This window comes from Xiphophorus hellerii, chromosome 6 (genome assembly GCF_003331165.1).
Source record: "Xiphophorus hellerii strain 12219 chromosome 6, Xiphophorus_hellerii-4.1, whole genome shotgun sequence".
NCBI classification, from domain to species: Eukaryota; Metazoa; Chordata; class Actinopteri; order Cyprinodontiformes; family Poeciliidae; genus Xiphophorus; species Xiphophorus hellerii.
Window position 1 is genome coordinate 29,503,300 of NC_045677.1, and position 14,005 is coordinate 29,517,304.

The 14,005-nt window shown below is 38.9% G+C and overlaps 1 pseudogene; it reads left to right on the forward strand.

The window, feature by feature from the left end:
* The first annotated feature begins 1,097 nt into the window (after positions 1-1,097).
* On the forward strand, positions 1,098-13,838 carry LOC116721078 (immunoglobulin kappa light chain-like; annotated as a pseudogene).
* The last annotated feature ends 167 nt before the right edge of the window (positions 13,839-14,005 follow it).

The following is a 14,005-nucleotide window of genomic DNA, read 5'->3' on the forward strand; positions in this document are numbered from 1 at the left end:
AAGGCTGATTTATGAACTGGGTCTCCTTGGTTTGCCTGTAAATCATCATGAGCTCCAAAATGCTGCTGAGGCCTCATCACATTTTGTTGTTTAAGGATCTTGCTTTAGTTGTGTTTGCATCATGATCGGCTTTTTGATATAAAAACAATTTTCACTTGATAAATCATCATCACTAATAATGTCATAAACAGCACCATGGTCCCTGTTTGAATTTCTTCCTTCTAATTTCTGGTGTTTTAAGAAATGATATGTTGTGTTCAACTGAACTTTCATGAAATATAAAGACCTCATCTATACTGAGGTTCTGCATGAAAACCAGGAGACCAACCAAGTGGACGGATCTCAGCCAAGTCAGTATAGGATGCAATAAGAAAGCACACAAATACAATCATAATGGTAACACTGGACAACTGGAGACAGAAAATTTCTTATCCTGACTTGTATAAACTTGCTGATGCTTTTCTGGTTGCATTTTATAAAAGGGCATTTTCTGTAGCAGTAAAAAAAAAAGAAGAGAGAAAACGTTTTATTTTTAAATTAAAAAAACAAATAGAATTTTGTCTCTTGTGACATAAACATCGTTAAAAAGTAACAAAAGTCCAAGACTATTATTTGTTTCCAGTTTTAATTTGATCAATAAAACAAATTAAGATAATATTCAGCATTTATGTATTGGCTTAATAAACATAATTTAATTATTTATTCAGTTAAAAGCTGCAGAAGAATCATAAAAATCACTTTACCTGTTTTACATCTATTGTCCACTTGATGCCGCTGTAGAGCAAATGAAGCTTCATGGAGCTTCATCTCATCACTTTGCTCCACAGTTATAAGGAGTAGATATTGACTAAAAATAACGTATCCAGAAAAGGTTATTTTCAGTTGTTATAGATTATTACTTCTGTCTTCATATGCTTACAAGCTAATATCTGGGGAGACGTGAGTCAGCTTTTAGTTCCACCTTTAATTCTAATGTATTCCTGTGTTTTCTTTATAATTAATGTTTCTGTATCTGTCATTCTGCATCTTCCTGATGGTTTGAAGTTTTATTACTACAGTTAAACATTCACATTTATCTTGGAAGCTAATGATAGCTTCACTGATTGTAAATCAAATGCAATACAACAGCGCCATCTTTTGGTAGAGAGGCAGATTTTTTACATCAGACTCCAGTCCAGCTGCTGAAAGCAGCAGCAACATCTTCCTCTGATGATCCAATCAGCAGCTTCCTCTGATTATCCAATCAGCAGCTTCCTCTGATTGTCCAATCAGCATCTTCCTCTGATTGTCCAATCAGCATCTTCCTCTGATTGTCCAATCAGCAGCCTCCTCTTTTCTGTGGGCTGCAGGGGCTGATGGGAGCTTTGGTTCCTCTGCTAGAAACCACGTGGCCCTGGTCTGATCTCTCAGCTCGTCCTTGTTTGGCCTCAGCTGCATCAGAGCGCCACTTCTCCCCAGGTTCACCAGAGGAAACTCCACTGCACACAATGCTTTTCCTCCCAGCTGCTGCTCTGTGCTGGCTGGGTTCAGGTGAGTGTTTCCAGCCAATCAGGAGCCAACAAAGCCCACCTGGAACAAACACTGTGACACTAACCTTCACCTGTCTGTCTGTGTCTCTACAGCGCTGGCTGCCATGGCAACACACCTGGTTCAGGACGATTTAACTCTGACCAGGATAACCGGGCAGAGTGTCTCCTTCAGCTGTGGAGGAACTGGGCAGTGTCATACTAGTTACTCTGTACACTGGTTCCAGAAGAAAGAAACAGAACCATTCAAAGCTATTCTTACTATCAAGAGTGGTACCAAATCTAGCTATTTCAATCATCCTCAGAAAAATGATTTCTCAGCTGAGAGAAATCAAGATGATTGTTTCTTGAAGATCAACAAAGTTAAACTGGATCATTCAGCCTCCTACTACTGCGGCTGTTGGAAGCCTGGTTCTGGTTCCCACAGTGAGAAATGATTCCTTCAGCCTGAACAAAAACCTCCAGATGATCAGATGTCAGTTTGTGACATAGAGAGCAGTAAACCACAGCCCAGGTTCACTGATTTCACCTCCATCTCACACAGAGACTCTCTGAGCTCTGAAGTTTTCTGGTTTCATTCATTATTATTTACTGACTTTGAGTCTAATGTCTGACGGTATCATTGTGTCCTGAATAACTCAGCTCCTTTAAAGAGCTGCAGTAGCAAAGTCGATTGGTCCTTCCTGGTGTTAATGAGCTCTTCATAAAAACATTTCCAGCAGATCTTGTTTGCTGAAATCTGTTAGATAATTTTACTTTATTCCATTTTAAAAGACGCTCCTTGGACTGATGCCTAGTTGGTCGTGTATACTTTTTTAATTTGTACATTTCATTAAATGTTTAAATCAGATGGGAGACCACACCACCCAAACGCAATCCTGGAAATAATGAATGCTCAAAATTTGGGGAAGACACATCACTAAACAAGATTGTGGAAGTCCACAGCACGCCGTCTTGACAACTCAGTAGAAAGTTGTGTAAGGGTGCACAATGGACACCTGGTGTTAAAGACTACATTGGTACCACCCACCACTCACTTTAAAAGTGAACCTGCACCAACACACCACACATGGTTAACACATGTACAGTGTTAACCATGTTTTTATGCTAACTTTAGAGCCTTATTCATGATAGCTGATGTTATTTTTCGAAGTCTGATGTCAAGAGAAACCGAGCTCATCCCACTTCCCCATGCTGGAGATTTAAGTTTAACAGTAACAATAAATAAAGTTATCTTTAAAATGAATCACTCAAGTGACATCAAGGCCCAACAGTAGACTTAAACTTCAATAAAATAAATCTGGTTGTGTGTGTTGTTTTTGTCTCCTGCAAACTTTGTTTTAATTCTACTTTTTTCTATCTAATCATAAGAAATCAGTCAGTCAGAAAGATTCATGAAACAGGAAAAGCAGGTTTCCTGGAAAAAGAGGAAGTAAGTTTCCAGCCTGCAGATTTATAAAAATAGTTGAGACTATTCCTTATTTTAAAGCATGAAAGTTTTAAAGAATGAAATCTAAACATTTTGAGTAATTTGATAAGATTCAAAGTAAAATACTTATATTAATATTGGTTTACTTATAATCAGTGTTGTATAGTAACGAAGTAAAAATACTTCACTACTTTACTTAAGTATATTTTGGAGTACTTCATACTTTCCTCGAGTATGAAAATTTTTGATGACTTTCACTTTTACTTCACTATATTTCCGAACTTAATTCCGTACTTTTACTCCGATACATTTTCAATGTGTGGTTTAGTTACTCGTTACAAAAAAGCGAGAGAGAGAAACGGAAGTGTTTTGACCCCACCTACTGATTAGCAAGTAGCAAGCAGGCTACCGAACAAAGTCTGTAGCCTACTTGCCTGGGCTTGTTCATCACCTCCAATAGGATACACCTGTTTCGCTTCTCCCATTAAACACAAAGCAAGTCTCGCAATCAGCAGCAGCCACATGGAGGAGGAGACGGAGACCACAACGACTGCAACTACGTCGGACACGGCTCCAGGGGAACCACCAGCTGGTGATGAGAGCCCATGGCCTTATTTAAACACAATATACTCTTTCGTGGGTGTTGTAAAGGAAGAAATATTGGTTAAAACTTTGAACAAAACGTTTGGCTCGTCTCTTCCTTCAAAGCCGGGTCATCTCGACGAGGAGCAGGGCAGCTGTAAAGCGAAACTACAACAAGGCGTGTTGACGTCACAGATCACAGAGTTTAATCTCATACAAAGCAACGCATGAATCAGTTAACAAAGCTGCAGAGATACAGAGATATACATTTTATCACAAAATAAGACACACAAGGGAAGACAGACACACACGAAACACATAAGACAGACAAAGGCGCCCACGTGGAGAAAAGATGGATAAAAAACTCAGAGACTCTCCGGTGCTGACCTGAAATTTTAACCAAAGAGGCGTTTCCCTATTTAATATATGCAAAGAAGGCATTCCGTTGTCCGACCAATCAGAGCCCTGTCTCGGCCCCCCAGAGAACCCCGAAAACTCCCCTTCTTACAGCTCAGCTTCTAAGGTGATCTGTTTTTTGTCCAAGCGAAAGGGGGGCCACTCCGTGTCCCTCTCCGCCTGATACGGGAGAGGCGCCAAGAAGTCTCTAACCTCTTTCAGACTGTAAATTTTATTGCTGTGTCTGTAAAAAGGGGGAGGAAAAAAGGGCCCTGGTTTGTCTGCTGAATTCCCAAATGCTCAACAGAAACTGTTCCAAATTAAAATATTGGCTATACCTTTACACATGTCGTGGATTAGCTGTATTAAGCACCAAACAATAATTATTTTCTTAACAGTGTTAAAGATTCGTCGTACCGCATGCAGTTTATGTTATTCCTGCCCGAAGATGTGGAAATTCTATCTTACAAAAACTCCCCGTCCAACTTGAAGAAACACATCGAGGTAACGTCTTATGAAATGGTTATAATCCTCCTGTTTCAGTAACTATAGCTTGGTCACTAGGCACTATTGTGAAATCTTGAGCATAACGTTACCTGTATAAATGAACTTTGTTTGGCATTGTTTCAGTTCCATACGTGGTGTATTTAGCTGAGGCCTAATGTTGACTGTAGCAGGCTACCTAGACTCCTCTGTTCAAGGGGGGACAGAAGCCATAGCGATAGCAATTTAGACTAAATTTAACGAATATAGGAAAGGCATGCAAGTTCAAAACCAGGTTTACAGATGCCAATAAGCTGCATTTCCCTCCCAATTCTTTTTTTCTTTTGCATAATGACCAGTTGTGTGCACCACCTACTGACTGTAGCATTGACTGATTCACTGATTTGTGAAGTAGAGTAATCGTAACAGCTCTTTTTCTTCATGTTGGCCGCATTTTCTGTACTATTTATTTTTCTCATTTTCAGCACTGACCTTACTTGAAGGGAAAACTTAAGGCTTACAAAAACTTTGTATTTTCTGTCCTGGAGGGTATACTAAGAAGCTGGTTCAGTTGTAAAGCAGGTTAAGTTAACCTTGTGCTATAGGTAAAGCACCTAATTTTCTTAACTAAATGATGCCTGCAGGTATATCTATTAGCAGGTTTAATTTTGCCTGCACTTGGTTGTGTACATTATTTTAAGTGTATTTGACAAGTTTACCAAAATATAAAAAATGTCATTCAAACTGCATTTGCCTTGTTTTACTTTTTACTTGTACTTTTCATTACATTACTTGAGTACATCCATTTTTACAGCAATTTCCATACTTAAGTACAAGAAGTTTCAGATACTTTAAGACTTTAACTCAAGTAACATTTCAGTCAGTGACTTGGACTTTTACCAAAGTCATATTTTGGAGAGGTACTTGTACTTTTACTTGACTCTGAGATTTCAGTACTTTATACAACACTGATTATAATAATATTTACACTTACAAGAAAAACAAGTAACTGTAACTTTGGTATCAAATAATTAGAATCATGGATTATTCTTGGTTTCTTTTTAGAAAACATCTGTAATAACTCACATTAAGATTATAATAAGAGTAATTAATAAGTTATGGTTAATAAAATTATAAAAGAATGCTAAATCAAAGAAACTAAAAAAGGGTTGTAAATGTGATTTTAACATTGAGCTTGAAATGGTGTAAAAAGGTGTAACTGCAATTAAACATCACTGATATGTTGGAGGTAGATGGTAGGTGAAAGGTGAAAGGTTAAGGGAAAAGGGGGAACTAACAGGAGAGCAGAGATGATCAACGCCTTATATGGAAACAGATTGTTGAACAACATAAATGTTTCAGAGAAAATGTTGTGCAGGCAACAAATGTAGGAGGTTGAGCAACCCTGAGACATCAGCACAGACATCAGGACATAATGTCTGTAAGACAGTGATGGATATGAGATCATCTGTCTGAGCAGTCAGCCAATGAAACAAGCACAGCAACAGTGCTAGCCAATGCAAACGCACCAAAAGGTGGATAAACCCTATAAAAGGTGAGAGCTAAGAGGAACCTTTGGTTGGATCGTCCAGGCAGCTTTGCAACAACAGGGACAACTTCAAGAAAATGAGTGGCACCACACATAACTGCAGGAATGGACTTAAGGGGAACAGATGGCACCTGGTTTACCCACAATTTGACAAACTCTCCAGGTTCTGCAGAACCTGGCATCATATTTGTTCAGGACTGGCCAATGGAAATGCTGTACATTATGGTCATGGGTTTTAGCGATTCCTAAGTGACCTGACCATGGGTGCTCATGTGCCAGCTGCAGTATTTGTTCACAATACCCTTTAGGGATAATCATTTGTTGTGCTGCAATCCTCCTCAATGCCCTCCTGTTCGAAGGCAAGCCTTGAGACCCATTTCCTCATGAGTAACCCATCCTCAGCATAAAACTTGTGGGCCTTGTTACCATTTGTTGCATCACTCACACTTTCAAAGCATTTAGTGAGTACTTCATCACTTTTGTGAACCTGGCTCAAACACTCATGTGAAATTGACAGAGCTAGAAAAACCTCAGATATTGGAGTCAATTCCTCTTCAATTGGGGCTGATTTTAAAGGGCCAGTTGCTGGCAGCTTGCGGAACAATGATAGTAAGCACATCAGGGTGTGTTTACACTATGGAGGAATTTTTATACCATCATTCAAGAGCACACATTTTTAGTCTGTAAACTTGTAATACTTGTACTCAAAACTTCTTCTCATGCTCACACTGAGGCTGTGTTCACACTGCAGCCTGAAGTAACCCAATTCCGATTTTTTGACGTATTCCGACCTGTATCCGATTTTTTCATAACAGTCTGAACAGCACAGGTCGGATTCTTTTTGAATGCGACCCATATCCGATACGTACCTGATTCAAATGCGACCTAACATTTAGGTCACATTCACCCTAATTGAACGTCACTGATACTCAACAAATCTCACTATTTGTTGAGTCACGTAGGTTCCCGCTTGTATCTGCATCTTGATACAAGCGGGAAGAAAAACAACATCCATGACGGACCATGTGAGGATTAAGTTGTTAATATGCTGCTCCGGTCGAACAACAACTTCAAATGTGTAAAGCCCAGTTGACACTACATGATTTTAAAATTTTCAAATTCTGAGAGACCACACACTAGCTGACAAAAATCGTAGGTATAATTGGTTGAATATGTACTTGGTTACACATTCGACCAAGTACACCTCGCTTCTCCATTCAACAGGCTGTGTTCTTGCTCCCAGATGAGAAAACTACACACTACTTCCGCAAACACTGAACACTTCTTTTTATGGCGGTTGGAAAAACACTGAGAACGCTGATGCTATTTCGCATGCGGGACATTTTCGGGTCCTTGCCCGTTCACACTGTAGAACACTTACAGGTCGCATATGTTTGACAAAAAAATCCGATTTGACAAAAAATCGGAATTGGGTCACTTCAGGCGGCAGTGTGAACGCAGCCTTAATCTCTGCTCGGACTCTCTCCTGGCTTTGGAAAATGCCTTTTGACACTGTCGCCTGGCAACCTCTCAGCCAATAGAATAAAAGTGTTAACAGAGCAACATCGCATTCAGTCAGAGGGACAATCTCTTCAGCAAGGTGCTCCAGGTGAGGCCATGCTCTTGCTGTCTTTGGTGTGGTTATATGGCTTAAATTGGCAGGAATAAACTCTCTAGTATATGTCATAGGAAGAGTGATTCTCTTTGAAGTGTAGAAACCTCTGATTTGTAGCCATGAGAGCCTTTGACTTGGAACAACAGTATCTTTAGATGACAATGTAGAGAGCTTTAAGTGTACATCTCTTTTTTCTGTGTCCAGAGCATCTGCCTTTTCTTTGAGAACAAACGTAGTGTCGCTTTGACTATACAGAAGGACGTATACTAGCATTTCCTGTTCTGGATTGCTTGCTGTGGATAACCAAACTGGAATCATTGTAGATGTGAGATCGCTCTTATCACCTTGGATCACACGGTTTGAGATTGCTTCACTTAATGTTTCTTTACCTTGTTCTTTGGTTTCTTTGACTTCCCTTTGTTCTTTATCACTGTCTTTATTTCTTCTGAATTCTTTGACTCGTTCTTCATGTAAACATGTTGGCTGTTTTCCCTTACAGGTGTTACAAATACTTCTCTTTTCACATTTCTTAGATTGGTGTCCAAAACTGAGACATCCAAAACATAGTCCTTTTAATTTCACAAACTTCACTCTTTCAGCTATGGCTTTCTCCATGAACTTCCGACATGTCTGAATGTTGTGATTTAATCTTTCACAGAAAACACACTTGTTTGTTTCTGTTCTCTCTTCTGTGCTGCTTGCAAACGCCCTAGCACTGACACTTGGAGCTTTTAAAGTTTTCACTTTCTCTGAGTCATTTGCTTTGAGAGCATGTAGCGATGTCACTGGGTTACATGCTATTTTAGCTTCTCTTGTGACAAAGTCAACAAAGTTGCTGAAGGTTGGAAATGAACCTGTCTCCTCTTCAATCTGAATGACTTGCCTATTCCATCTTGCTGTAAGCCAATCAGGTAGCTTGCTGAGCATTCTCTGGTTCTCACTGCAATCGTTTAGAACCTCGAGACTCTTTATCTGAGACATTGCTGCTTCACAACCTCTGAGAAAATCTGAGAACTCTCTTAGTTCAGTGCAGTCTTTTGTTCCAATTTTCGGCCATGATGAGAGCTTATCTCTGAAGGCTTTAGCGATTATGAATGAACTTCCATATCTTTCCTCCAGAATGTTCCAAGCTGACTGATATGCCGTGTCTGTTCCCAGTAGAAAGTAAGCTTCGATGGCCTTTCTTACAGGACCACCAACATACTTTCGTAGGTAGTAGATCTTTTCACCCACTGGGATGTTCTTTCTTTCAATCAGCATTTGAAACAAAATTTTCCAATCCTTGTACTTGATTGGGTCACCATTGAAAACAGCAGGTTCTGGAACTGGTAATCGGTTAATGTTACTGGACTCTGCCAAACCTTTGCCAGTACTGCTACTCCATCTTCCTGTGTGGCATTGCTGGTAGGTTGTGCACTTGAGATATTATCTTGTGCCATAGTAAATGATTGTGCTCTTGGATAGAGTCTTGAAGGTGAAAACAATTTAACTTTTATTATGCTGAGACCATTAAATCAAATTCAGCAGCATTAATCATCTCAATAAATAAATGTTACATTTATGTATCTGTGGTTTGTGTTAAAATATCAGCATTTATGGCCCCTGAAGCCCAGGGGGCCTGATGGAGCCGCTGACTTCATTTGGATTAAACAGAAGTGCTAATAATTGATATTCATATTAATTGTGTTTTTTGATTTGTTTGTTTTTAAGACTAGTTGTGGGTTTAAATAGCGTTTCACTGGAGATGTTTTCTCGTAACATTTAATTACACAGTAATATTTTTACATTTCCTGTCTATTTGACATCTTTTAATTCAAAAACACGGTGGACCGCCAGGGTGCCCCGACCACCGGGCTGAGTAGGTTTTCTGGGGGAAACCCTGTGTCAGTTTAAGAGACAGCACAAGAGGAGAAAAGCTCTCTCATGAAAACAGTCCTTAGAGGTCAGTGACCATAACACATCTCCACCAGCTCTGATTAGCAAACAGATACAGTAAGTTGGAGGAAGAATGAGTCAGACTGCTGTACTTTATTTACTGAGACCTGACTGTCTTCCAATCTGTCCTCCTCTGTCCTGCAACATATCTGAGTCCATCACCAAATAGGACAACACTGATGATCAAGTGTTGCTGCTTCCATTTCCTGTGAGTCCTCTTTTTCTCATGACCTGTCTCCATCCCAGCCTGATGTGTCAACTACTGTTTCAGCCTTAAACATACAGATTTTTATTTCATTTTAAGGAACTTCTAACTTTAGTAGATTATTATTTAAAGGCCAGTTTAATAAGCTACACTCAGATTTTATTTTATTTTATTGTTTCTGGCTGGAGGTTTTGTTATGATTCCACATAACACAACACATCAGGGCATCTGTTAAAGAAAAAAATAGCTTTAAAAGTTTGTATTTTAATAATTTCTCAAAAAATGATTGCAGTACCAAGTTAGTTTTTGTTCAGTATAGATGATAAAAGTTTAAAAATAGCTGTAAAAAAGGCAGTGGGATGTAGATTAAAAAGAACCTCTGCTGCCTCCATCCCAGCCTGATGTATCAAAGGTCGTGACCTCTGCTGCCTCCATCCCACCTGATCAGTGTGAGCTTCATGACTCCATCAGCCTCCAGGAAACCACAGACCTCCATGCTGCATTCATGATCTCAGGAGATCTCAGCAGCTGCAGCTCAGACTGAAACACTGAAGACTTTCAGCAAGACGACGTCCCAACAAACCAGGAGACCCACTGGGAGAGATGGGAGCTTTCAGACATGATGTCTGCAGAGCTTCCTTCAGACCTACTTTGGACCTTCACAGCACATTTCTGATGGTTCTGCCAAGGATCCACTCAGAACCTCACAGCAACTTCAGCAGCCATGTTGATGTGAACATCAGAGAAACTCATCATGGAGCTGAAATCTGATCCTGCTGCATCATCTGGACCGGTTCCCCTCAGCCGACCCGTTCAGCAGCAGACCGGTTTCTGTGGAGGATACTGGTACCGCTTGGTTCTGGAACCAGACTGGATGGAACCGGTAAGAACCAACACTTACTGGGTTTACTGGAGAAGTTAGAATGGGTTTAGAGTCACTTTCTGCTGCTTCAGGATTTACATGTTAGATTTTATCATTAGTTGATAATTAATTATAAAAATATAAATGATTCATGAGAAACTTGTTCAAGGACAACTTTATAAAATAAATTTAGTATTTTAACTAATATTAGAGAATTATATCTGAAACACTGAGCGACTGTAACTCTATAATAACTGCTAATATTGTTGATAAAAGTCTTATTACTGTAAAATATTATAGATTTACTAACTACTAAATCTCAGTTACACAAAGCTGACAGAGTAAAAAACTGAAGAGATTAAATTCAGAAATCAGCCAACAGGTTTTTGTATCAGTTTGTCTCTCTGTGGGTGTTTGAATGGATCTTTGGTTCTGGAACCAAACTGTTTGTAACTGGTAAGAATCAACATTTACTGGTTTTACTGTAGAAGCTAAAATCGGTTTAATGTGACTTTCTATTATTTCTGCTTCTATAACTACTCATTATGTTATCATTTTAATAATTCTTAGTGTGTCTAAAATGCATCAGATGAAAATGTAATTTAGGCAAAAAAGGATTAAAGATCTCTGAAGATATGAAACATAAGAATTTAAAAATGTTAGTGAATATACCAGGTAAAAACTCCTAAATATGATCTGATCAGCAGATAAAAATATAAATCTGTTTAAATGAGTTAAAACCTCCAAAGTTTCTGAGCTTCGTTTAAGTTCAGAAAATAGAAACTCTTTCCTGAAATAAAATAAATCAATTTTAGCATCGAGGTTTTAAACGGTTCTGTGTGGATCAGTAGAGAAATTCTCCAGGTTCTCATTCTGCTGAACTCTGAGCCCGACCCGATCGCTGCAGAACCGCCTTTCCTCTGACTGGATCAGTTATCTCACAGAAAGAAAACATGTTCCACAAAAACTTTTAAAATTATTAATTAGATCCACCGTGGTTGATATATTCAATATTTTATTGTAAAAAGTGGAAGATTTTATTTAAATGTAGAAAAAAATTATAAATAACTTTCAGGTTTCAATATATTTTCTACAATAATCACATAAGTCACTTTTTATGAAAAAATAATTAGAATAATGATCAGAAACTGATCTGGGTTGTTATTTAATGAAGGTAATAATATAATGAAATATTTAGGAATTAATTTCAACAACAGAAAAATCTTCTACAGAAGAAATGAAAAGGTCCCACAAAAAGGAAATGTATACTATCAGTATGGTTTCTAAAGAAAAATGTTTAATAGAAATAAATGATAGAAAATCAGAGAAAGATATTATCTGACATTTTATGATGATACAAGCGAAGCTCAAAGCCTGAAAACGACTCGTGAAAAAGTGTTTGGTAAAAAGCAACTCAGGTTCTCTATAGAAGGTGGATTAAAAAAATCTGATTTAATTAATGAAAATGACATAATGAGGTAATCAGTTGGTGTTTAAAAAATATTAATAAATAAAAGCTTATCATTACAAAATAAGTTTTGGCAGAAGAAACAAACATCTCCAGATCTAATAATTTTAAAACATTAAAGCTTTAAAGAAGGTCTATTAGTTAATGAACAGTAATAGTTAATAAATGAGAATATTATTGAAAAGTTCATTTATTTGAATGCAAATTTAACAGAACAATGATGATGGTGTAGAAGAAATCTGACTTTCATATAAACTGTCAGCTTTTATATTTTGGGTTCAAACTGTTTTCTTCCATCAGTGAAATAAACATACTTGAGTCAGATTCATTCATTCATTCATTCATTCATTCATTCATTCATTCATTTATAAAATCCTTTAAAAACTAAAGTCAACCAAAATGACATCCAGGTCAATCACAAAATACAAAGTGGCCAGTAAATAAAACCATAACCTTTGAAAGTATAAAAGAAACAAAGACTAAACTTTTAATGCGCTGTGGAAATAAAAGCCACATTTAAAATGAATATCTTTAAGAGATTTAAATCTCTGTTTAGAGTAACTTCAAAATAAAAGCCTGCAGAGAATCTGCCTGAGTCAGTGTTTGAGGTGAAGGTGAGTCCAGAGGCTGCAGGTAACTTTGTTCTGTGCTGGTCAGCAGTTCAGGTATCAGAGTCCATGTAGTTTCCAGGATCAGACTGAATGCAGTGCAGAGCTGCAGCTGCTGCTGACTGGCTGGATGTGTGTCTGTCTGCTTGTTTCTGCTGCCAACCTCCAGGTGATCCGGTAGTGAAGCCCATGGTGAGCGTGTACCCAGCAGCATCCAGCGCCCGGCGGGGCAGGAGGGGCTTCCTGCTGTGTCTGGCCTCAGGCATGTTTCCTCCTGAGGTCAAGTTCTCCTGGAAAACACTGGAGGACGATGGAGAGAAAGATCTGACCTCTGGAGAGCAGCTGGAGCTCAGAGAGCCGAACCGCACCGCCTCCATCTTACTCTTGGAACGGGATCTTCTCAGCACATCTAGATATCGCTGCTCTGTGCAGCATGAGGGGGGCCCAGTGGAGGCCCCTACAACACAAGGTGATGAAGCTGGGAGACCAGGTGGAGGCTCAGGTGGAGCAGAGGACAGAGGATGATTCACTGCAACATTTTCCTCCTGTTCTGTTCCAGAGGTTTGTCCCTGGATCCCGATGATCCTGAACCGAGTGAAGCTGCTCTGCCTGCTCTACTCAGTGCTGATAGTGAAGAGTCTGGTGTACTGCTGTGGCCTCTCTCTGCTGATGGTCCTCAGGAACAAGGGCCCGGCCCCCAACTGCAGCTTCTCCTGCTTCATCGCTGCTGAGTGATTTTTAAGGGTTTTCTGACTCCAGTGGCCTTGATTCACAGGTGTGGTGATGGTGTAGGAGTAAAATGTGTAACTGATCAACGTAGGCCTCAGTTCTCGACGCTGCCTGTTCACCTGAGCTGCATATCTTTTCCCCTCTCTCATAACTCACTTTCCTGTCAGATCACTGCTGATTTATTGTTTTAAAGCTTCTTTACATTTAAGTCAAACATTAAGAGAATCTTTTTGTTCCAGTTTTTCAGATTTATGTTAATTATTTCCATCCAGATGATGACTTGTTCCTGTCAGTCTGTGATGTTATAATTTTATAGATGATTTAGATCTTTTCTGATTTTTTTCTTTCTGCTTCTTATTTGATCTTTTGTTGTTAACAGTTTTGTCTTTATTTCATAGTAAGAACTTTGTGTAAAATCCCTGATGTTTTTATTAAAGATCTGTTTGGGACTCAATGACTTGATTCTCTGTTTGTTCCTAAATTCTCCATCAAATCAGGAGTTTTTGTCCCAACATGTTTTATTTCCCTGAAGCTGATGAGCAACAAGCTGAAAACGATCAGCTGGACTTTAACTGAACCGTCGGAATCAAAGACTTTGATCAGAAACACTTTGATTCT